This window comes from Lutjanus erythropterus, chromosome 2, assembly GCF_056507025.1.
Source record: "Lutjanus erythropterus isolate fLutEry1 chromosome 2, fLutEry1.hap2, whole genome shotgun sequence".
Classification (NCBI taxonomy): Eukaryota; Metazoa; Chordata; class Actinopteri; order Lutjaniformes; family Lutjanidae; genus Lutjanus; species Lutjanus erythropterus.
The window spans coordinates 23817129-23842905 of NC_139318.1; the positions used below are offsets into that span (position 1 = coordinate 23817129).

Here is a 25777-nt window from a genome sequence, read left to right on the forward strand (position 1 = left end):
CAGTTTAAAGTTTACATTTCAAAAAGTTCTATATCCCAAATGAAAACATTATTATAAGAGCAGAGTGCATTTACATGTTGAAATATTAGGCAGGATAATAAAGCCTGAAATGAAGCTCAGTGTTAGTGGGTGTTCACTTGTCAGTTACCAAATCAGATGTAACCACTGTCTCCATCAGCCAGTCATGTTGTCACTGGCAAACTTTAAAATCTGTTCTCCTCTCTGTTGTCGTCAGCTGTCAGTTCAGCGTAGAATTGCTGCAAACCTTTTCCACCTCCAGTTCTTCATGTCCAGAGCCCGGGCTGAGCTCATCAGAGGTCCAGTCCTCATCACATCCTGATCTTCAGCATCCCTTCACCACCACCAGTGTCTAGACTCCATTGGGGGGTATTCCTACTTTAATCATAGCTTCACTACCCCCTTACACATGGTAACATCACAATGGGGACTAGTCACCAAAGACTTTCCATATTTCTCATCCAGATTGTGTACATGTCTAATAAATATACTTTCTCAGCACTTTCAATACTATAATGTACATTGTATCATTTTAAACACATGGTATTGGAAAAGTATTTAAGTATTGATACTTTTGCAACCTTAGTATCCACGTTTCTGATTATCCGTCTGCACCTGTGTTGATTTCTCACCATCTCAGTCACTCTGTTCTGTACCAACAAAGAAAGTTGAGTTGTTTACATGCCACAGTATCCTGGTCTCTATCAGTACACCAGGTAGCATATCCAGGTTTCTAAGAACCATGATGAACCAGGATATGATGTTTACATTTGTAACACATAACCAGGCTGACAGGGTGATAATCAGTCTTCCTTCCTATACAGTCTGATTATCTCAGTAGTGCCATCTGTTATATATAAAATAAACTACATTTATCAGAAACTCACGTTTACAAAGAATTATAATAAAAAGTGAAACAGTATTATGTATAATACAGCTAATGTTTATTATTATTTTGTTGCTTCTGTAAAGGCTGCACAGGAGAAAAGAAAATAAGGATAAACAACAGCAGGACTAGATGGAAAAGATCATCATTAGAAATTCAGTGTCTCCTCATTGATATTCAAACTTCCTAAAACCCTATGCAAGAGTTAATGCTACATTGTGATGCTCTTGGTGGGAGTAAATGAGTCTTTTCACAGCAACAGCAGAGGCTATGTTTATTCAAGCCCTCGTCCAAAACATCACCTCAGTTTGCCAACACACAGCGAGTGCAATGCGCCTCGGTTTGCCGGCTCTGACGTGAGCAGCTCTGCTGAGAGACGTCATCCCACAAGGAGGCAAATTCAGCCGGCCCGTTCCACGGATTGTTATTCCCCAACTGATACCTGAACCAAACAGCACCGTCCATGTTCACTCATCCTCACGTATTGCTATGCATGTGTGCATTTGTGTTTGTAGTTCATTTGGTGAATAATCAAATGTGTGACTGTGTGTGTGTTTGTGTGTGTGTGTGTGTGTGTGCAGTTTATGCAGTGAGTAATCTTAGTGTAATACTGCCTACTTGATAACATTCTCATAGCCCTCAGGCCCTATAAGCTTTCTTAATTGAGTCTCCACTGTAAATTCTCTTAATCTGCTGGAGCCCATGTGGACAATCCTTAACTGTTTTCACTCTTTTATTCTCACCCCAAAATCTCTGGATGCAGGAAAGTGTTAGTATGTTTTAAATTACAACCTCAAGTCCAAAAGATTTGGGACACTGGGACACATAAAAACAGAATGCAAGGATTTGCAAAAACTTTGTGAACTACATTCATTAGACAAGACAGTCGGACAAGATATTTAGTATTCAGACTGGTTAACTTTATTCATGTTTTTTTTTGTAAATATACACTGATTCTGGATTTTGCAACATGTTCCAAAACAGTTTGGTCAGGAACATATTTACCACTGTGAAATATCACCTTTTCTTTTTCTTTTGTTAGTTTTGAAAGTGATTTTTTTCCCATTCTTGCTTGATATGCAACTTCTAGTGCTCAGCAGTCCAGAGTGTCTGATATCGTATTTTGTGCTTCATAATGCACTACACATTTTCAATGGGTGACAGGTCTGGACTGCAGGCAGGCATGCTACATAAAGTTTATCACTTTGAACATTAAAAAGCTTGTTTTTATGCTGTATTCAACTGATTACAAGGTGAAAATTAGAATTGGAGTTGTACAATAGAGATGTTCCCAGCAACTAATTTTCCAGTTTAACAGAAATTTCAATTTAGGCTACAAATCTCGAATGAAAATGAGAAGACACTCAGAAAATAGTCAAAATTAAGAAGAATTTATTAATCTATCAGGTTAAACATTGTTAAAAAATATTGTGTGTATCAAGAGGTATTTGAATTTGATAACTCACTAAATGCTTTATCTTTTCAGCAGGAACACAGTGTCATGTATGACATACTTTATCCACAGCTAATGTTAGCTGCCACACAGTGTGGCTAACGTTAGCAGTGCTAGCTCCAGCAGCCTGCTCTCCCTGTAGGTTAACGTCCACATGTCTGTGCTGAATGTGGACCTGCATTGCTTCAGTGGTTATATGGTAGTTTATTCTGGTAGAGACAACACATGACCTTATTGCAATTTTCTAGATCAAAATATTGACAAACTACACTGGTTTTACGAGCTGTCATCCGTCCCACTTTGAAAATTACAACAACATCCGGGCTATCAGGGCATTAGTGTGGGGAGACAGAGGTGGCCATCTGCAAGAGCTGCAACGTCCTGGCTGAATAAAATCTTAGAGGTAACAGTTAACTTTGCACATTAATAAAATATTAATAATTAGATTAACCGACTAGTATTTCTGGTGCTGACTAGCAACATTTACTTAACTAATCACACACATCCCTGTTTTAAATGCCATTTAAGCCTGAATAACCTTCCTCTGCAGCATCATCACGTCTGTGCAGGTCATTTGAAAGACAGCAAACCTTCCTCGCCACAGCAATTCTGAAAAATAAATTTCCCAAAGGATTTTTATGGTACTATATTTGCCTTTCCTGATTTTTTAAAGTCAATGGAAAAATGACATAACATCTAAAGCAAATTCCTCATCCTCCCTTCATGTCTGTGAACAGGAAGAGATTTCCTGCAGATTAAGAGATTACACATGGCCACAATTTCACTGATGAGCAGCTAATAGATCTATCAGGGATCATTTTATTGTAACACAGTGAGCTGAGACTTGGGACCTCTGACAGTCAGGATGATAGAGGAGATCAGATTAGGGTCCATCCTGCTTGAACAGGAAATCAGGATCAAACCGCTCAGGTCAGTCCAACCATACACTCTTGCTCCTGGATAAAAATAGCGCCAGAGGAGTGAATAGCCTCGTCGTAACCTCACGTCGTGTCACACACAAGGCTGTGTTTAAGTGCTGCTGCATGTGCCACTGAACACAGCAGCTGCCTGGAATAAGCAGTAAACACTCAGTGAGCACGTCCAGCTACCATCTGTCTGTATTCTGGTTCTTCACACAAGGGTGAACATGCACATAAACACACATGATGACACACACAAAGACATATGCAGTGTAATTAAGGGAAAACTGTCAGGCTGTTGTTAAATGAATGAAACATCCCAAACAGCTACAGGCAGGATATAAAGCTCATTATTATTAACAAAATGAGTAACTGAGACTGGTGTAGATTTACATTTTACACATTATATGCAATATTTTGCAATATTTGAGATCTCCTGTGTTTCTATGCATTCTATGCATTTCGGCAACAGAGTTTCAAGTCATCAGTTTTTGACCGTCAGTGAAGAGTTTGAGTTAGTAAAGTTTCTTAACTTCTTCCACAACATTGTAATAATGCATTTAATGACCGTACGTACGCAACATGCAACTGAACAGATAATGCTTTAGGAAACTAGAATGCAGACCTCCGCCAAGAGCAATAGTCCAGCGTTGCAACACACTCTGTCCCGATTGGCTGTCCTGCGTGGCTGTCAGGTTAGGAGGTGGGCTTACCTAGTCACACAGTGTGTGTTAGTTTGAAAGTTTGTGTGCCAAAGTAATTAAGTGACATTTAAGGAGCAGGTGTGGTACCCAAAGTTAAGAAGGATGATATTTTTTTTAGATATTGCTTAATTCTTACCTGCTGCTGCATTTGTTTCTACAGTTATGGTTTAAAAAGCTGTTTTTTGCATGTTCAGTCGCAGCACAACATTCACTTTAATCATGACAAGTTTGTGCAAGCACAACAAATTCAGTTTCTTTCACCATACACAACAGTGTTACAAGTGACCTAGAATAGAATAGAGAATCTTTTTTTGTTATTGTACACAATACAACGAGGAGAGCCATGAGCCGCTGTATCAGCTCATGCCACCATCTTGATTGGTGGCTATCTTGCTAACAACAACTGTTTTTAAGCACACGGAGTCAGTCCTTCAATTATTTCAAGTTTCATAGTGGGAGGAATTATTTCGAATATTCAGGGTTACTGAAGTAAAAGTTCATTTCTGGGTAGATGATGTCAGCAGGGACATGATGATTAATTAGTGCAAAAGTGTTCCGACAGTTCTGGTTTGCACGTCTTACTAGCTTCTTCTCCACAGCAACAGTGGCCTTAGGATCATGGGTAGTGTAGTATTTAAAGACAACAACCATGTTGACATGAAAAGGTAGGGTAAACACAGGTGATATCATTTAAGTTCCCATTCCATTTTGTGCAGCAGAGCCTCTCCATTACTTTCTCTGTATAATAAAGTAATAAACTAAACTAAACGTGTTAAATTAGCCACACTATTTCATGTCAAATTGGCTGCAGTGAAAAAGGTCTATTTGATTGAAAGTTTACATAATTCAAACTGATGGATAACGTAAACCTTTATGGCTAAATTATCCAGTAGGTATTTTATGTTGAGGAACACTGAAGCTATCATTTACGGCTCTGCAGAGCCACACAGGTGATTTCAATCAGTCTCGCTAATTAGACCTCTGCTCAGGTGGGCAGAGCTGTGCTGGGAGGCAGGGGAGGTTACGGGATTCCATGTGTTAATAAGAATGACAGAGGTGAGTTCTCTCCCATTAATTCTCATCATTCCTCTACTGTTGACTTTCTAAATAAAGCATTAAAAATATACTGTGCGCACACACACACACACACACACACACACACACACACACACACACACACACACACACACACACACACACGTATATATACATGCTGGGACTGAGTCCAATAAAACTGTGATTTTTTTTGTCTCTCATTAGACACTGCTTGCCTTCTGGGCCTGTGCATCCTCCATTTCCCTTTCCTTACAGTGTTTTCCTGCCATTTCTCTCTTCCTCTCTGCTGCAGGCCCTGAGCACCACTTTGATTAGCCAGCAGGGAGAATAAGAGATTAACTTCTGACTAAGAGATTTGTGTGTCAGCTTCTGAGATGCTCCTCATCTCCAGGTTTCCTATAAGCTGCTGAGAGACACCCACGTCACAGGCTATAGAATGATGTGGACTCTGCTTGGCAGTGCATTTAAATACCCTCACAGCATTATCTCACCGCAAGTCAAGTGTTTCAGACAGAGTCGCTAATCAGGATTATTCTGTATGTTCAAAGCAGGGAAAAAAGATTGCAATACTTTGCCCGCCAATCTCCTTTGATGATTCGGTAACCTACATTCCTTTACAAACGGATGACTACTGACATCTGCAAGTACTGTACGGAATAATGAATTGCATGGCACACTGTCAATGGAACTGACATCTAACACACATACACACACATCACCACACATATCTTATGTTAGTCTATAGTCAATCATAATAACAAATCCTGCAAATCCAAAGTTTGCTAAATTGTAGACAAGATCTCTGATGCACAGGCTGGATTATTTACTTATTCTAAACTATCTGAGACCCTTACAGAATGTTGTTTTGTTGTGAAATTGGTATGACAAGCCCATGTCCTTATATCACATTGGTGACAGTTGTTCAACCAAAGGTTGCACCCACTTACCAAAGTTTATTTTGTTTCCTGCTCCACACTCTGCTCTAATGAAACAGGCTTGTTATTTGTTATTTGCAAACCTAATGAAGCTTTTAGCACAAATTCAAGCAACTGTCTGCCTATTTCAGCATCACACTGAGGCTCCCCATTATTCAGTTATTTCACCGAGCTCTGTGCCCAGTCTATCCTGTCATCTAATGATCATCTTAGCCGAAGAATATTTAAACCACCTTTTTTTCTTTTTTTCTCTCTGCTGTCATTTCAGCGCACCACCACCAGTGCCAAGTTGCCCTCAGGGGACCTCAAATTGGACGCTATTTATAGAGCTCTAACCCTATATATCTGTACAATAGACTAGGTCAGTCTTAGCCTTTATGAAATATAGTGTCTGCATTCATGTTAAAGTGGAAATAGACAACTTTTCCAGTCCCCTCTAGCCTTCATGTTCCCAAGTGGTTCAATTTAATGTAATTTCAGACACATAGGTCCATATAAATATGGAGGGTTATTACTGTTTGTGCCACTGTCACAAAGACTATTAGATTGCGTTCCATTTTCTTTGTTGCTTTGGAAATAAGAGACAAGAAAGAAGCAGGTATAATGATGTGCATTACATGGTAATAAGAGTTTAAATAATGTTATTGCTTGGCACAAACGCAGCAGGGGTTGGCAGGAGAAGTGACATTAGAAGAAAATATTAGGAGAAAAGCCATGAGTTTGTTCATTAATTTAGTCTAATAGGGGGATATAAATTTTCAGAGAAAAATTGTGAAACCAAGGCTTATAGGAACCATGTGGATGTTGTCATTATTCTATAGCAATTACATTTGCAATTAACATTAGCATCCTAATGATAGGTGACAGTGTTGCTCCACCTGCACTTTATTTTTCTAGCTGTGACATCAAACTGGCAGTCGGGTTAGAATGACTTACTCAGATGGTGCAATTTTTTCACATCAAAAAACTGGTAAAACAACAGACACTCCCCATATCTTATAATCTTATAATGTCCCTGGTGCGATTTTAGCTGCTGCCATTAGTGTGTCATCTCTCTCTTTCTCTCTCCCTCTGTTTCTTCCTCTATTTGCCGTCTGTCCCTATACTACCAACTCTCCGATAGGGCAGAAATGCCAAAAACGTCATCTTTAAAAAACTTAGTGAAACAGGGAACAGAGCCTGACCCAGTACCCAAAGCTATTTTTACTCTGTTTTATCCCCTTGCCAGTCTTCCCCTCTTCCCGCAGGGCACTGCATATCTACGTGCAACACACAAGGACACCGACGAATTGCATAGTCAGAGAAAAAAAAGAGTAATTTCTTTATAAATTACATTTGGGAACTGGAAGAGTGCACTAACTAGCATGCAGATCTACGTCAGGCAACCTTAAAAGAATAATCTGATGTAACCTTTTTGCAATCACAAACATTTTGATTAGTAACTGAAATATAATTACATATTTTTTCTCAGTAACTGTAAAATATTACAATTTATTTATTCAGTAATTTAATTACTTGTAGCTGGTTACATGAAAACTGTTGCTCTCCAGCACTGCAATTATTCTATTAGATATTTGTGTGAAACCTTTGACCTTTGACCACAAAATCAAACCAGTTCATCCCTGAGTCCAAGAAAACATTGCGCCTGAGATATCATGTTCACAAGAATGTGGCGGCCTGAAAATACAACACCTCTGGTCACTGCTGCCACCACCATGGACACATAAAAAAGGTTTTTCAAGAACTGTGAATCACAGAGTCCCTCAGCATACAGTCAGGACTGTGAACAAAAACAATTTGGCTGATCGGTTCAGTAATAAGCAAGATTAGCTTTGGATGAGCTCCAGGTCTGTTGGTCCCTCTCAGGCTTGTGCCTGACAAAAATAATTAGCAAACATAGTTTGACAAAGAAAACCTGACCCAAATCTCATACTTTGTTATGACCTCTAGGGTTTGGGGCAGGTAGCAGAACTCCAGTCCAATATCAAAATCTACCCCAAAACCATTTTAGTTTTCCTTAACCTCCTCTTAAATACAGTTGTTGATTTTAAGTGATCATTTGTTTGGTGGCTGAAATTTATGTCTCGTGTCTCTGTGAAACTAAAAGAAGCCAAAGAGTCCACTGTCTCCCGGCCTGACTGGTGCGTTGTAGCTGGAGGATGACGGCTGTCTACACTGTAACGTGGGGATGGAAAGAGTGAGGCATGAGGCAACGTGTGGATTGTCTTTAGCATCTCGTCTCGACACGCCTGAGTTGGAGCAGTAGCCTGGTGACTCACTGAAAATGGGATTTATTTATAGAATCACACAACATTTTCTGTCACTCTGGCTCAACTCTCACACAGGACACCCCACAGACAGAAAGGGACAGCAGAGCAGCAACGTCACCACCAAGTCCAGAGACTCTGGCTTTAAAACAAGGCAGGCTGGACACAAAGAGCTATGAGGATGTGCTTGGGGATGGAGGTATAGTCCAATGAGACAAAACAAGAAGGGAGTGGTGAGATGTAGGAGTAAAGTAATCAATAGGATATTAAGGGTCAGATTTACATACATTAAAGTGCAGGATGCTGAGCCTTGCTTAAATTTACGCTTGGAAAGTAATTACCATCTGATTCACTGAGACCAAGTTAGTAGATAATTACACAGTAAGAGAGTGGCGCTGTTTAAAGGAAATGAAAAAGTGATGGGATTACATAAAACACACTAATTGCACACTACAAATGTTTTTAAAAGAGTTAAATCGCTATAGTGCAGGGCTTCTCAAAGCCCAGATGCAGACCAAATGACAAGTCAAGCCCATACCTCCTGTTAGGAATACAATACTTTATGAAGTGCAGCATTTTGTCTTTTTAAAAAAAATTTCTATTGATCAATAAGTTGACTGATGTTGAATATACAGTGTAGCTGGAGATCATTCACAGCGATTCTCTCCCCAGATTAATGTGGAATCAACGTGGCTTATGACCCTATCATTGACATCATTGTCATGGCAGCGTTAAGTGCTGGACCGAACTGTTGTGTCTTGTTGCTGCTGAGTTCACGCATTAACTTTACAACAAAGTCAGCTCCTAAAGCATCTTTTTTCTCTTTAGGCTCTGAGTAATTTTAACTGTCTGACTGAACTTGAAATATGAGGCTTAGAAGTTCATCCAATAAATACACCCCCACCCATTAAGAGCCTGTCATATCCCTTGATAATGAAGCGTGCTACGAGTGCCACACAAACACACAAACAGACAGACAAACCCCACCCGTGTTTGTTCTCAACCTCTGATGCTGAATAAAAGTCAGATGTGGACCTTTGAGTAATACAGTGGTTCCCAAACCTTTTCTGACATGATCCCTTCACAAGCTGAAAAAGTTTATTCCCCATAATTATAACAATTTTCTAACAATAACTGGGGAGGCAACTGATAAAAAAGAACTGAAGCTGAATTTTATTGAAATAAGAGTCAACATGATAGCATCAGCAAACTCTTCTTTGTATATTTTCCTTTATAATTCAAGTTTATTCAGCTTTGTTTCACTCATATTTCTCCACTGGTCATCCACATACCCCCTGCAAGGGCTCTACACCTCCCCATGCGGGGCCGTGCTCCAGTCTGGGAACCACTGGAGTAATACGTTTAAAATCCCACACGTTATAGTGTATTAGTCACGTTCAAGTCCTATGAAACCAAACTTCCCATTCTGTTTGGTGCTATGAAAGAGTGAAATATTCTGTTAATTAATTCAAACTGATTTTTTTATTTTCTACATATGTATGTATTTATAATTCATGTGGTTTTGTAGTATCTTATTCAGTTCCTGGCACATATTTTGGAGATATTTCAATTTAAAACTGGTCCTTGAAAAATTGTGTGAAGATTATTAAATACAGTGAAATCAGTAATCAAGCAGACTTCTTCCTGTTGTTTGCACAATCCTCCATTAAACACACCTGCATTTGGCATGGATGATAGTCAAACTGGTGCCAGGCTGCTGTGCATGTTAGATCTGTAGTGCAACACAAACACTACCCCAGGTGCAGAATGCACCTATAACTAGGCACTAAAAGATTAGTGAATTTAAGCCACTTGTTGGCTTGACTCACATGTTGTTTTGGTATTTCAGTGAAAACCTAAAAGCAAGAAAGTGTGTCCAAACAGAGACAGAAACAACCAATCAAAAGTGAGAAGTTCAAGTAGCACAGTGTGGATATAAATACTGTTTACAGCATGGATGCTGAATGCCACGTTGCCTCTGAGGTGATGAGCTGCTTTAAATATTTGACAGGTTCTTGAGATTCCGTGCAGCCTCACATCTGCTTCAACAACACAGTGTGTATGTGGAACAAATTTTTCACTTGATCTGATGTGATCTCAGCCCCGCGGCTGCCTGGTTCATGAGCTGCCATCAACACCTCTGTGCAGGACACACCAACACTGTGATCTGCTGCTTAATATGCAAATCTCCAAATGAACTGTCAGCAAGCACAGTTTCTAACATATATTATAGGGATGGGGGGAAAAAATAATACAGATTAGTATTCTGATATTTTGTGTGCCAATATTGTATTGATAACATAAAGGCCACATATAGATCATTTATTGTATTATCAAATTATTGATATTGCAAGTTTGCATTCACCTTTTTGGTACTAGAATAATGAAATCACTCGCTTTTTCAGTCCACTGCAAAGTTTTTTTCTGGTGAGGTCACAGAGGTCATGGTCAGCAGATTGGTGGGTTTTTATGACAGTGTTGGTCTGCTTGACAATCCCATTTGGCTGCAATAACCATCACTGAAATGAGATTAACAGACTGATTTTTTTTTTAGGATGAATGTATGGAGACGTGGTGAGATAGAGATGAACTGCATGGTCAGATCTGATCAAAGCAGCGAGTTACTGGGATGGATCAAACTCTGTTTATTGTTTCCTTGGAACTTTGATGGTGAACATGCCACATGAGTTCCATTCATTCTATCTGAACTAATAAAGTACAGGCGATAAGTACTGGCCTGGACAGTAACACAATGATGGGATGGTGATTCGAAATCAAATCTGGTCTCCTCTCAGACTGCTGTCAAATACAGCAGTGGAAGCAAATGCCAGTAGACTCACTGCCAGATGAAGAAGCTTGCAAGTCATGTTGAGCACAAATGTGATTTGTGCAAGATGATGTGAGTACAGCTATGTGGATGTAAATCACACAATACTGCTGAGACACAGCAGGTGATGATGTATTGATGGTGAATGATGTCAACAAATTTGTCTGATCAGTATGTCACTGAGGGAATCAAGGTCACATAACACTTTGTTTTGCAGACCAGTCCTTTATTGTGGATCAACAGACTAAACTCAGTTTAATTTGGACTATCTTGCCAGCCGTACAGTGATTCTAATGTAGACCCGAACGAGATGGCCACTGGTTAAGTATCATGGAAGGAACTGAAACACACACACATAACATAAATACACTTTTTTTTTTTTCTTACAAAGCTTCCCTTGAATTTGTCTATCAAGACATGTACTGGACAGTAGGCATGGGACAACATGAAAATTTAAAGCCAAAATAACTGCAATTCATCTGGAAAGATGCGGGCTACCCCAAAATGAAATTTGATCCCATGGAGTTAGAGATTTTAGTGGAGGAGGCAAATAAACATATTGTTGAGCTACAGCAAAAAAAGTCAAGAACAACAGATGAAATTAAGAGAAGATGGCAAGATATAAGGCAAAGAACAAAAGAAAAAATTGGTTTAAAATAAAACTAAATAATAAATCCATTGCGCAAGAGATGCGAGCTGTGTCCTCTGTGGCCCAAATGCTCAGGTGGGACACTTGGGCCATTGTCACACACACCAGGCAGCTGGTCAGTTCTGTATCTGGTCTGAAAATAGCCATAAATGGCGTGGTAAGATGGACCAAAGACGGGGTACAGGCAGTGATGAGGTCTCTCAATCTAAGTGGTCCCACAGTGAAGCGGCCTGGGACTGAGGATGAAACAGACTTGCGAAAGGGAGGAGAGGAGGATGCTGGGGGCAGAGACACATAACCTGCCAAAAACCCCCAGTTCATAATGTAATGTTGGCGAAAAGAAGGAAATATTAGGGCATGATAAAGGACAGTGTTAATTTTCTTAAGGCTACAGTGCCTGTCAGTGTTCAGTTTCTGAGTTAAAGATTACTGAATGAAAATAAAAAGAAATGCATCCAACATACAGCTCTGGAAAAATGACTTTAAATTTCCTCCTTGCCACGGTGATAGCAGCCACCTGTGTGCACTGCTGGGCCGATTAACACCTTCCTTACAAACATATTAAATACAGACACAGTCACAGTCACTGCAAATTGAAAATCACATGTGTGCATGCTAACCTAATTTATTTGCATTTTCTTGTCCCAGTGTTTTTGCATGCTAGGGTTGAAATACTGCATATTGCATATTCACTAAGACAAACATCCTAAATGGACAGCTTGTGCTGTCCTGCACATTAGAAAGACGAAATCCTCAGTGTGCACCGTTAGTAGATCGGCTTGCACATTTGTTTGCAGGTGATATCAAGTTAGCACACGTTTTTATGCATGCAAATCAGGCTCTAAGTTGTAAACTGCTTTTTCAAGTCACTCGTAAGGATATTTATGACTATCCTGATTTCTGATGACTCTGATCATGGAAATTCACCACAATCAACTTATGAAAAGTGTTTATTATCACAATCTTTGATAAAAACATATTGTTTCATCCCTACCGGGCAGGACATTTTACTGTTGAAAAATAAATTTAGTCACTGTATGGTGGACAAACTATAGACGGTGACTCTGTTCAGAACATATCTTTGGCATTGCTGTACTTCAATTTCTTGTCTTTTATCATCTGACACATATGCTAATATCAATATAACTGTAATGAGTTATGATCAGCCAATATTAACTGAAACATATTAGCCTGGATGATCCACTTCTCTGCCATTTATCTATCGCTTCATCATCATTAAATACAGTACTTTTGTATTTAGTTGTATTTATTGTGTAGTTTGCTATTTAGTGTGTTTGGAACATGGTGAATATAAAAAACTATGGAAAAAAAACTAAAATAAACAATAAAAACAAGAAACCTGTTTTTTACCTAGTCAGGGGACACAGTGAAGCAAAACTTCCCCATCCCTGTTTCAGGCCATCTAATAAAATCCATTAACATCAAACTTTGGGTTGACATGTAAGATATAGCTTTAAGAAGTGTAGGGCTGCAACTGCAAAAAATGCCCATCATGTTATACTAGGGCAGAAAGTGATGTCATCAAATGTCTTTTCTCCAACTAATGGTTAAAAATATTAAATTTATTGTAAAGTAAGAACAAGAGTAAGGCAAGCAGTAAGTTTTCACATTTGAGTACCTTGAATCATAAAATGTTTGAGTAAAATATGACTTAAAGGATTTTTGGGTGGATTAATCAATGCACCTGTTTTAGATGATATAAAAGACACAGCATTTGACTTTTTGTCTCCTCCACACTGTGGTTCCAGATCATCTAGAGGCTGAACATAAAGGACAGCAGTGACACAGTGAAGGACACAACATCTATAAGGAAGCCTTATGCCCACTGAATATTAGTTAGAACAACTGGACAGAAGGCAATCAGCCAACCATCCAGACGTCCCTCCACACCACACTGTTCAATGACAGCTCTGTCTTCTCTCAATCATGTGCCCTCAAACAAAGTACCATCCTGTCCTGCTCTGTCCTGGCATCTGCCAGCCATCACCCTCCTGCTTCCTCCTCATCACATGGGAGGAGAGCAAACGAAAAAGAGCTGGAAGTACGACTCACACAATGCGTGTGACCACCATGGTGGATGCTGCACTGCTGACTCTGTCACATGCCACAGCGCCGCGGAAGTCCAAATCCCCACCCACTGACAGAAAACTCCTGAGCACAGCGGGCAGCCACTGTAAGCAGATCAATGTAAGGCTTAAGTATCAAATCCCTTATAGAAATAAGAATCGTACAATAGGCCAGTGATGGATAATGAGCGAAAAAACAGCTCTATAGCTGAGGCTCAGAAGCTTTGGGGTGTGTATGGTGGCTCAATGGTAAGACTTCCCTTTATCTGTCCTTTCCCAGAAAACACTGGTTGGGTGGTGCCATTGTGTCCCTGGCCAAAAATGGTCCCAGTCGGACGGCCACAACTACAACGACACTCTTACAAAACAGGAAATACTGACTGAAATTATTGCTGAGAAAAAAGTTGTTTTTTAATACAACATTTGACTGACAACTGACTGATGGCTGTGATCCGACACTGTGATGTCCACTCCACATACAAAGACAAGTATCACTCAACTGCTGTGACATAGTCATAACAGTCACAACATCCACACAGGAAGGATGCTTTGGTAAATTAATGGCCCAAACACAGGATTTTCACCCAGACAGATTTGTGTCCCATGAGGCACCAAAAGCACAATGGTGGTCACAATTCTCATTTAGAGATTGAAGATGTAGGCAGGAATCACTGGTGTTTCACTGAAGTGGTTTTCCTCTTACCTGGAAAACAGGAAATTTTGTGTCTTGTAGTGGGAATGTTATATGTTGAAGTATAGTTTATCTTGACCCAACCTCCTTCATCTCTTTTTCCTATAAAACAGATGCACATGATTTTATATCAACCACAGTTAACATCACCTGTGGAGTTACCCAAGGATCTATTCTGGGACCTCTTTTATTCTCTCCTACATGTTACCCCTTGGACATATCATTTGATTATACCCTTCATTTAAACCACATGAACTGAACAAGCTCACCATATTGCATTCCTGTTTATCCTCCATCAAGGACAGAAATAAAACAACAGGTTTTGATATTTGGGCCAGAACATTACAAACTACAACTAGAGTGCTCCCCTGGTTCACTTACTGACAATGTTAAATTCATGGCAAAGAACCTCAGAGTAACTTTTGATAGCAACTTATACTTTAAGAAGCATATCAGAAAGATTGCATAAACTTGTTTTTATCAATTAAGAAACATCTCCAAAATTAGACACATGCTCATTTCAATGGCACAGAAAAAGTCATACATGCTTTTGTATCATGACGCCTGGACTACTTATTGTCTGCTTAAACTCCCACTCAGTCTCACAGTTGCAGCTCATCCAGAATTCAGCAGACAGGATACTAATTAAATTTCAGAAGTCCTGTCATATCACTCTAATTTTAGCATTTCTGCACTGGTTGCCCATTATTTTAGAATACATTTAAAAGTTTTATGAATTACTTACAAGACCATCCATGGTCTGGTTACAGACTATATTCAAGAGTTTTTAACTCTGTGCCCCCCCAAGCCAGACCCCTAAGACCAGCTGTTCAAAACATTTTAGCTGTTCCACAGACCAGACTGAAAAGCAAGGGTGACTGTAAAGTCTATTTTCCACTGTATGCAGCATGCCAGTGACATGTCTGCAGCACGTTACGCTGCATGTCATTTTACATCGACTCTGTTCAGAACCTACAGAACCGACTTCATTCATGTGCCCACCAACCATCATACAACACGTAGAAAAGAGGAAACCTTCGCCCGCCTGAACCGTTTTTTTTTTTTTACAATTAAAATAAAGAATAACAAATAAATAAGAAAAATAAAGAATAAATAAATAAAGAATTTAAAAAGGTATAATTCCTTATCAACTGTTGCTGCTGTTAAAAGATATGGTTCATTTAGCTTTTTATGTTATATATTGTAGCATGTATTTTTGATATTCAAATCAAATTTAAAAGAGAGACTTGCCTTCTATATAGTCTGTACACCACTATTTGAGCACTTTTCATGGTTTTTTTTTCTTTGAATTTCTTCATGAAGTTAATTTCAAACAATGTTTGACACATTTTTGAGTTTGATAAATAAATGCATTTGATTGACGTGTATTTTTTTCAACACATCACTTTTATAAGACGCCTACACTTAAAAATGTTTTACTTTCCTTTGTCATGTATGACTATTTTTTAGAGTTTTATTTCAACTTTGTTTACAGATCTGTGCTTGTTGTAGTATCATTATTTTAGTATTTTTATAAACACTTCCAGCACTGTTTACTGCTTTAAATGCTAATTTAAATGTTCCTTTACTGACACTGTATCTCATTTAAATGAGATCATCACACAATACATCTGCCTTATATGAAATCAATCTAATCAAATTTCATATTTTAATCTTTTTTGTTTGTATACTGTACACTGTAAATAGTATTTCAGTGGTATTGTAAGTAAGTGTCAAACCGACACAAATACATTTGTTCACGGACTCCAGGAGGGATAATACTTAACGAAATACAGGTAAGTAACAATTTGCATTGTTTCATTTTAGATTTTACCCAAATAAGCAGGACTGTTTTACACCAGCTTTCTAAGGCAAAGGCGTCACTCAGTTTCCTTCATTTGCATGTTTGCTACTTTTGCTAGGTTCGTTGTGCACCAGGAAGCCTAACGTGCTCTAGTCTCAACTAACTAATGTTACAAGTTTATTTTTGGCTATGCTTTATGTGGCTGTAACGCCTAGACTTTCAGTGGCAGAATGTTTCCCCTACATCAGTGCGGGCTGGTGGGCCACCAGGCCAACAGGCACCCCCACCAAGCCGAAAAAGACGTTAATTCTAGCATTGCCTTGAGGCGCGGCACAGACAGGTCATGCAAGTTTTCTTACTACCCTGTCTGTACACACACACACACACACACGGAGGAGCAGAGGGAAAGATGGACAGGTGAAGTGATGGATGACGACTCACGATGTTATCGTAAGTGTGCACATCCTCTCTTGACGATGTAAGCTCAGACTAGTTTCAGTAAATAGCCTGTTTCAGAACTAGCCTCGCTAGCTGTTAAACTAACTGACAGTACGCGGACAGAAGATACAGATGTCATGTTTAGTCTGTATCTGAATTGGATGATGTAACTTCTATTTATGTTGATCTTTATCAACAAATAAAACTGTTTGTCTTAATTATTGTGTTCTTTTTGTCATACAGGGAACAGCAGAGAACACCGCATGACGACCTGAAAGCACACAGCATGAGGATCTATGCTTGTGAACCAGATGTGCTTTTATCTCAAAGAAATATTTCACTTTTAGTGAACTTAACAGTGCCATCACTCAGCTCACCTGCATATGAAATGACAGAAGTGACTGTCCTCAGCCAGTGCATGTAACCCTTTCCTCACAAGAGAAGAACATGCACAGAAAAAGATACTGCTGTGAAGGTGTTACAGTGAGCTGCATATTTATGCCGATTTCAGCATTTCTGATATGTAAACTGTTTAATGTTAAAATGTTTTAAGGATTTATATATATGCACTACTGTGAATGTGTTCAAAGCTGCATTTATAAGATGAGTTTAGAGGTTCTGAATACAGATGTACTCAAATGTCAACTCATCGTAACTGACAGTGCAAGGCAGTATTTTTTTTAGTGCTGTTCAATAAATTTAGGAGACAGTTACGTCTCTTTTCTTTAAGTTTAAATGTGTATGTTTATGCTTTCTTTAAATTTATGACTGCTAACTAATTGCTTATTATTAAGTGTATTAGACTTTAAACATTTAAAAGATAAGAGTTGGTCAGACTTAATCATATTTAGTATATTAATTCAGTGAATATAAATTATGGGTATTTGTGACTTAATTTAATCAAGTGTCGTTTAGTCAAATGCGAATGTTTTTTGCAATGGTTAAACTCAATTTCTTTCCTGTTTCCTGTTGATTGTACTTAATTTTTTAGTATACAGTCAAATACATTTTACTGAGTTTACTAAATTCAAATTACCAAGAAGTTCACTAAACTTACAAAAAGGAAAATGTTGCCTCAATTTTTTTTGGAGTTACATCTAAGCAACAGTTTTTACAGTGTATGTGGTTCCCTCCTTTACATAAATTTTACATGCTTTTTATGAGCTTACTTTTTTAAATCCAATTTTACTTGTTGATATATGAACTTATTTCTTTAGTTTTGAACTTGGGCTATATACAGGCCCAGGGCTGCTTGAATATATGTGCTTTAATGTTCCTGATTTAATTGATCTGGAAAGCACTTTGTGCCATAAAAGTACCATATGAATAAAATAGAAAACAGAATAGCTGAATAGGCCCATTTATGGTGACAACATATTTCAACATTGCTAAAACACCCAGGAAGGACATCCAGCTGATGGACCGGTAATGTCCTGGATGTCAGGACAACTTTAATTTTGGAACTACCACAACAGGACATCTTGATTGGACTTTCAAACAAAAGTAATTCAGTGTTTTAATAGTTGCTGGGTTTGTGTCTTTCAGCCAAGATCTACATTAACCAACACAGACTTGTGCCAACTGGTCCTTTATTGGACGGCTCATAGCTCATAGACACGGACTCTTTGAGGTACCACTACAATATTAGGATCAGTATGGTCTCATGGACATTGTCACACTTTGATGAAACACTGCATGTACGTTTTTCAGCCAATATGAAGTTTCAATTACGTTGGGCAGCTGTTCCCACGAGACGTGGATTTGAGTCTCTACTCAATCTGCTGCTGATTACTAGACAACACAGTGTGGAGGGTATAATAATTTTCTCCTACTTAGAGCTGATCTAACCAATGGGCTGGCATTTATCTGAAGTGATATGACCTTATGCAAGCAGCAGTTCATCAATGATATCCTTCAGTACGGCCTCAGATACCACAAGTTTTTAATAAACCAGCCGGCACTTTAGAAAATGTAGAAATATTGTGAGCAAATGAGCTGTTTGCACGTATAACACAAAGTACATCATCTGTGAAACTGAAGAAGTAAAATTTTGATTGTGCAGTCTTGCCTTTTTGTAACCAGAGAGGGGAAAGAGTTAAGGCAATTCAGTTTGCCGTTTTAAAGACCAAAATCAAAATCCTGCAGAACCTCAAGGCCAGACAGAGCTCACGTCCTTTCATAGTTTAATACCATCGACAAAGTCGCAGCAGGGTGTTCCTTTTTTTTTCTCACAGTGAACTACATCGCTCTCCAAGACTTAACAATCCCTTCATGTTTTCTTTTCGTTCCCGCAGAGGTAAACCAATACTGCTGCAGGAGAAGAGTACAGTTCACATGGACACCGAGCTTTGATCAAATTAAATAGAAACTTAGTGAATCTCCCTGGCTGTGTCTCATCCGATAGTGAAGAAAAGAAGATGCAGGAGAAGGAGCCACGAACATTTCTCATCCACTAACCTTGATCGAAAGAAAAGAAAAATAAATCTTTTTTCTTCTTTTTTTCTGCTTGTTAAATGTGATGGCTACAGACTGGAATGAGCCATGATTCTAATTGTTTTTCCCTGCTACAGTGGAGAATCATTTCTAACTGTGAATGAGGTGTGACCTTTGTTGCATAGCAGCACCCCTAACTCTTTCAATCAATACATTTTATAATCAACCTGAGAGGCAATGACATTTATATCACAATGTCTAGTAACACTTTCTAAGACATTTAAAGCATTTTTAAGGCTTTATAAATCTGTTTGTACATGTTTATAGTGATGCATGACAACGTATAACAAGGTTTATAAAGTACATCAAGTTCTAGATATAATGTATTATAAATTTAGCATTCACAATGCTTTGTACCTCCATGTCAAAGAGTCTTTGAAAGAATTAGTCCTGGATTACACAGCACGTTATAACTACCATTACTTTAAGCCTGTTATAAAGGCAAGAAAAGAGAACATCTGCAGCGTATCATAACTAGGGTTGGTACCGAACTGTCAGGCTGGAACCAGTTCTTATACGACCACCACTTACTGGACAAAATCACAACGCAGATTACGATGCCTCATTTCAGTGATGCATGCCTGAGCTGCCAGTTGAAATAGTTGCCCTCTCATAGCAGCACTCTCTCTACATGGCTCTGGCTGCAGACAGCCTTCCAGGCTTCAAAGCCAATTTGACAAAGTGGCAAAACCGTGTAATGACAACATCATAGACTTACATGGTAAAAGAAGCAGCTGTAAAACTGTGAATTTGTTGCGTGCATTTGTTAAGTTTTTTGTAAATTTAAACTGGGAACTAATAACAAATGGTTTAATTCAAAGTTAAAATTTGAAAAAGTCAGTATTTAAGGTGGTCAACCATCATTTTGTGCCATCACTTCGGGGACCATGGTACTGTTACTGGTACTGTTTTAAAATTGTTTTTAAATTTTAAGTTTCTGAAATGGAATATTGTCATTTAAACATTATGTTATACCATTACTTTGTGAGCTTTAAGTAAAGTGACAGCACTGTATATTGTTAACAGCGATTGTATGATGTTGTAAGACACGTGTAGTTATGTATTGTTATGATACATTAGAGCGGTTCGCTATGTGTCTTTATAACTAACTAGAATTATGGTAGTTATAATATTAATTGTAATCCAAGACTCAGGTTCTTCTTTCAAACACTGTTGTCACTTTAGCGTGGAGGTATAAAACATTATGAATGGTGAACTTATAATACACAATGTCCATGAAGTTATGTCATGCATGATTATAAACATTTATAAAGACATTAGGTATCCTATGCAATGCCAGTATTTCAGTTGTTATTTTTATATGGATTGTTTTCCTCCTTACTGAATGAAAAAGGAAAGACCATTAAAACCTGGTCACGAAAAAACATTTATAATCAGCTATAAAGCTTTATAAGTGCATTATAATGTCTTAAGAATGCATGTATAAGGACTTTAATAAAATCTAATAAATGCATTGTAATATCTTAGGTGTAATGCATTTATAATGCATTATAGTCGGTAGTACAAAATATCTTTTCGATTTTCATTCCAACATTCAGTGTTCGCACATGTGTGCATTACCACATACGAACACATGCGTGAACTCTCATGCATGCACACTAACACAATCTAAAACACACAAATGAAGGCAGGCTTTAATCACACAGCAGATCAAAAGCTCAGCACGCCTGATGCCGGCTGCGGCCAGATCAGTCTGTTCACACTGTGATTTCATTCTGGGATGGAGCAGCACACGGGCCCATGACAAGCAGGCCAGAGAGAGGAGTCAGTCAATTATAACAGCAGAGGCCAAGTGGGGCCAGACATGAGCGCTCGTCAGCTCCGGCCAGTCAAGTCCAGCAGTCACAGTCTCACCTGCTGCCCACGGGCCTGTGAGGTGACTCATCACGGAGGCGGAGCATGGGATGACTGGCAAGTTTGCCTGCTGAAGGTGACTCCAGAAGTCATGCTGCTGTGAGAGTTTTATCCAGTCAGTACACGGGATGGTTTGCACCTAACTTGGGTTTGATAAATAAATAACTGCAAATGTCACGTTACGCATCAGTTCTGCCTGTATGTGAAATCTGATTACTACGACCATGGTAGAAAAATCTGTATTTAAATGCATTGCCTTAAATTAAACCAATAAGACAAAAGAACTGCATGAGCGCTTAAAAGCACCATCTTCCCCTGCCCAAAATATCAGATATACAGTCAATTTATATATCTGCATAAGATGTATGTTATAATTTGGCAGCTGCTTTGACCTCTTCCTAGTTAGACTTGGCATCCCACTAAAAGCCTGGGTATGTCTCTCAGACTAGGCAAGATCACTAAACATGAGGACCAGATGGCACCTGTAGCCAAGCTGTGACGTGGTGAGAGCCAGCTGTGGATGCTTCGCCAGCACGACTTAACAATATGACAGGCAATCCAAAAATGAAGCTTTACACTGCGTGCGAGGCATTTGCAGGGAAAAAGCTTTGTAGCAACTCAGCCACTGAACGCCTCAAACATGCACTACAGAAACAATGTCACTCCTACAGTCCAGAGTGCCACACATGCAGTTAAAGAGAAACATGGGGTTTGAAGTAAATGCATGAAACAAATAAAAAAACAAAAAACTAGAGCTTCTGTGATTGGGATATTGCACTTGACCATATTATGACAATATTTCAATTAACTGTGCAGCCTTACTCAGAAGCAGTGGTTCAATCACTGAGTGATGGAGGAACTTCCAATACGTTCTGTCTCATGCTCAAGTTTGATCCCACTAAGCCAGGTGTTCCTAACCTTTTTCATGTCAAGCATTAGACCATGGATCCCAAGTTTGAGTTTCTGGTTTGAAGATATAAAGTTTTCATAGTCTACCAATCATCAGACTAGGATCATTATAAATTATAATTAGAGTCTGACCGATATATTGGCCGACTGATATTATCTGCCTTATATGCACTGATACGAAAACTTTGTTTTTAACAGAACATAATGCAAATTGTTTTATAAATTGTTTAACAATCTGTTGTAGGGCAACTAATGATTGTCTTCATTGTCAATCCTGAAAAACGTCGATCACTGTCTCCTAAAGTCCAAGATGATGTCCTCAAATGTCTTGTTTGGGCCACCAGAAAATGCTCACATTTAAGAGGCTGGAATGACAGAATTTTAACAAAAACACTGAAACTGTTTAATGCATTATCAAAATAGTTGCCACTTAATTTAATAATTGATTAATAATCGATTAGTTGATTAATTGTTGCAGCACTAATCTGTTGTTGAACAATATGCTGTATTGTTTAACAGTTTATTGTTGCAGAGATTGTGCCAACAATACAAATCTTGTTATCCAGATGTGAGAAATCATTTGTTTGGCAGTGACCCCAACAAATGTCATGTCATCATGATTTTAATATTTTTTCAGCTAAAATTAAAATTAGTGATGCAAAAATTGTAATTCCCACCAACTGTGATCATCACAGTATCTGTCAAAATAATCACAATCCCATCATGCAGCCCTATTCAGCCACTCTAAATGCCTCAAACATGCATTACTGAAACAATGTCATTCCTAGTCCACATGTGCCACATGTGCAGTATGTGCTCAGTTTGGAGTTTGTTGGTGCTAAAAGCATGAAATGACCTGAAAAATGAAAATCTGCTCATAAGCAATGGTTCACAGACTCATGGAGGAGCTTCCAGTAGGTCCTGCCAGTGCCCAAGTTTGATCCCACTAAGCTCCTCCACTTCATCATGGTCGTGAGAGGCTGACACTTAGGACAACTGTTATAATCGGTGGTTTTACTCTCACCAGTTATCCTCTGTGATTCAGAGTAAACATTTATCCAGATTCTCCGATAAGCCCCAAGGGAGAAACACTAAACAAAAGAGGTCTGTGTAGTCCAAAGAGGAGCGCTGTTATCCAGCAGCTAAAACAAGAAGATCAAGTGCAGTAATGTCACCTCTCTAGACGGCCGGTTTTCTCGTTAAGCCTCGACTTTGACTTTGCATTTAACTCCCCTTTGGTAAATGTCAGACGCTGCCATCGCAAGCAGGTTGCTGCTGCACATGCACGCATACACAAAGAGCGTCGTTTTGGTTTTATCCAATATTCAGGTCCCCATACTGTATGCGCTGAAAAAAAAAACATGCTCATTGATAAGTTTAAAGGCGTTATAAGGACTACAGATCGACGTCAAAAGCGTACATCAGCCAGTCAGTGCCTTACCAGAGAAGCACCAGTGTCCTCTTCCAACTCCAAATATCTCCACACGGATCTGCAGCCTCCTCTCGCTGCTGCTGCTCGACTCTGCCTCCAGTCCCCGTGGCGTGTCGTCCTGCCTCTGTCTGTCCCTCTACGTCCGTTCCTCTTCCCTCCACGCAGCACTACTGTCATGTGTTTCACACTGAATTGTCCTCGTAATCTCCTCAAAAAAAAAAGTGGGATGTGATGATGAGTGTCCAGGTTCCGCCTCCCGCACGCACACGCAGCGACTCCAAATCAAATGAGTGTTTGAAGTGAGTCAAACAATTTTAATGGTCTAGAAATGATGACACGGGGTGGATTGATATCATCAGTCGGTTAAAAGGTCGTGCTTTTAACGCGCTGGGTTTAATTCACACGGTGCTGGTGGCATGTTGACAGATTTGTCGTCGTGCTTGAGCGCGCATCATGAGACAATGAGACCACACACACGCACGCCATGCATTTATTCCATCTCCTCAGACTGTTTCCCCTTTAATTACCAGTTCTAAAAATAACCATAACTCACGGTCGCCTTTAAGGAGAATCGATCCAATTGCGAACTCTTTTTTTTCACACGCAATCAACAACGTAAACAGCTGCAGCCTGCCTGAGCCATGTGCCACAAAAGCCCACTGTTGCTGCTTACGCACATAGGATACGTACGCTCCATTTCTAGGTCATCTACGTTTTGATGTCACACACCGCTCCGGGGATCGTCTCTTTTCTCTCTCTGCTCCAGCTCATGTTCACTGAGGAAGACACACACCTGCAGCCCGCAGTCAAATTAGACCAGGTCCCGTCATCCTCCTGTGAACCTGCATCTGTATTCATGTGGGGACAGATAGAGATAATACACATTTTCTAAAGAGACTAATTTATGAGGTATTTATTAGGCATTAATTTACTAACCTGCATAAACACAAATACATATGAAGACACTTACCTGTATCTGCAGTCATGCATCAGCTTTTTTGGCCAGTGCATTTAACATAGTCCTTTTCCACTGCAGCCATATTGACATGAAATAGCAGGGTGGACACAGGTGTCACCAATGATACTACTTAAAGAGGTACTGCACACCTAACCATGTTGAACATGTTGTTTTGAGCCGTAAACTAAACTAAAATGCTCTGCCAACATCCACCCTGGAGCTTCCACATCATACTGCCCATAGCCGAGCAGCTAAGTTCGGTTTAGCCCTCTGGTAACTTGAATGGGAATAAAATAATTTTGAATGAAGGATTGGGTCACAGTCCATCCTGTGACCTTGACATTACATGGTTTAGCCACTAAATTGGTTTCATATCACAGGACTCATTGACTACTCCATAGCCAGAAGGCCACGTCCCCCACAGATGTAGTCCTGTGCTTCCCAGTCTCAATCCCTTGTCAATCCCTTCTTCCTAGTTTTTCAAAATTATGCAGTGGATGGAGTCTCAGACTTGGGTTGTAGATACACTTTTCACAGTGGCCATGTAAAAATTAAATAGTAGGTGTTCCCAGTGATATTAATTAAGGTCCAGTTCCATTTAGTGTAGCAGAGCCTTTCCAATTAGCCAACATGTACAATAACAGCACCATGACTCTTTGATCTGAATGGAGCAGAACCTTAATTAGTATCATTGGTAACACCTGTGTTTACCCTACCATTTCCTGTCAAGATGGCTGCTGCTGTGAAAAAGGCCTATTTTGTATTTTCTCCTACAAACACCCTCCTGTCCTCTTAACCAGGCAACCACAATTTCTTTTGAAGTTGTCACAGTAAACCTGACCTTGTGAAGAGCAGAGGACATTTAACCCCTTGGGACACATAAGCTCAGCATCTGGTCTGAAGTTGACACAGTGGGGAACAGCTACCCATCGGGGGAAAGGGCCAGAGATGCTGAGAAAGTGGCTGGTGCATCCCAGAGGTCAGCAGGCGGGCTCAACAGATGTACGCTATAGTTCAAAGACAGAATCTCAAGTGCATGAAGGAAGGCATGTGCTTTTTAATCTGTGGTTTAATTTCAAAGCACTGTCCTCTGCTTTTTCCTATTCCTATTCACAAATAACACATCAGTATGCTAATTTAAGCTCTGTCAACTAATGAGGAGGAGGAGAGGGTGAACAGCAAAGGACATCTGGCAACTGGTTCTGGAGGCACAGCACTTTCATTCAGCTGGTTGAACTCCCTGTTCTTTCTTTTAATGGTGCATGTGTAGTCTCACCTTGCCTCACCTATCTGTCAGCTCAAAAGCTGATGCATGTGTAGTCCTCCAGAGGACTTTCTGACCGCCAAGAGCAGTGCACGGCAAAGCGTAACCATA

The 25777-nt window shown here is 39.4% G+C and overlaps 1 protein-coding gene across 2 annotated transcripts in view; it reads right to left on the minus strand.

The window, feature by feature from the left end:
• The window catches only part of LOC146331618 (sodium-coupled neutral amino acid transporter 3-like), a 53672-nt gene extending 30013 nt beyond the window's left edge, over positions 1–23659 (minus strand). For both annotated transcript variants that reach the window (XM_084733595.1, XM_084733585.1), the window contains exon 1: positions 23454–23659. The gene's annotated coding sequence lies outside the window, so the exon portion shown is untranslated. The remainder of the gene's footprint in view (positions 1–23453) is intronic.
• Between the last annotated feature and the right edge of the window lie 2118 nt (positions 23660–25777).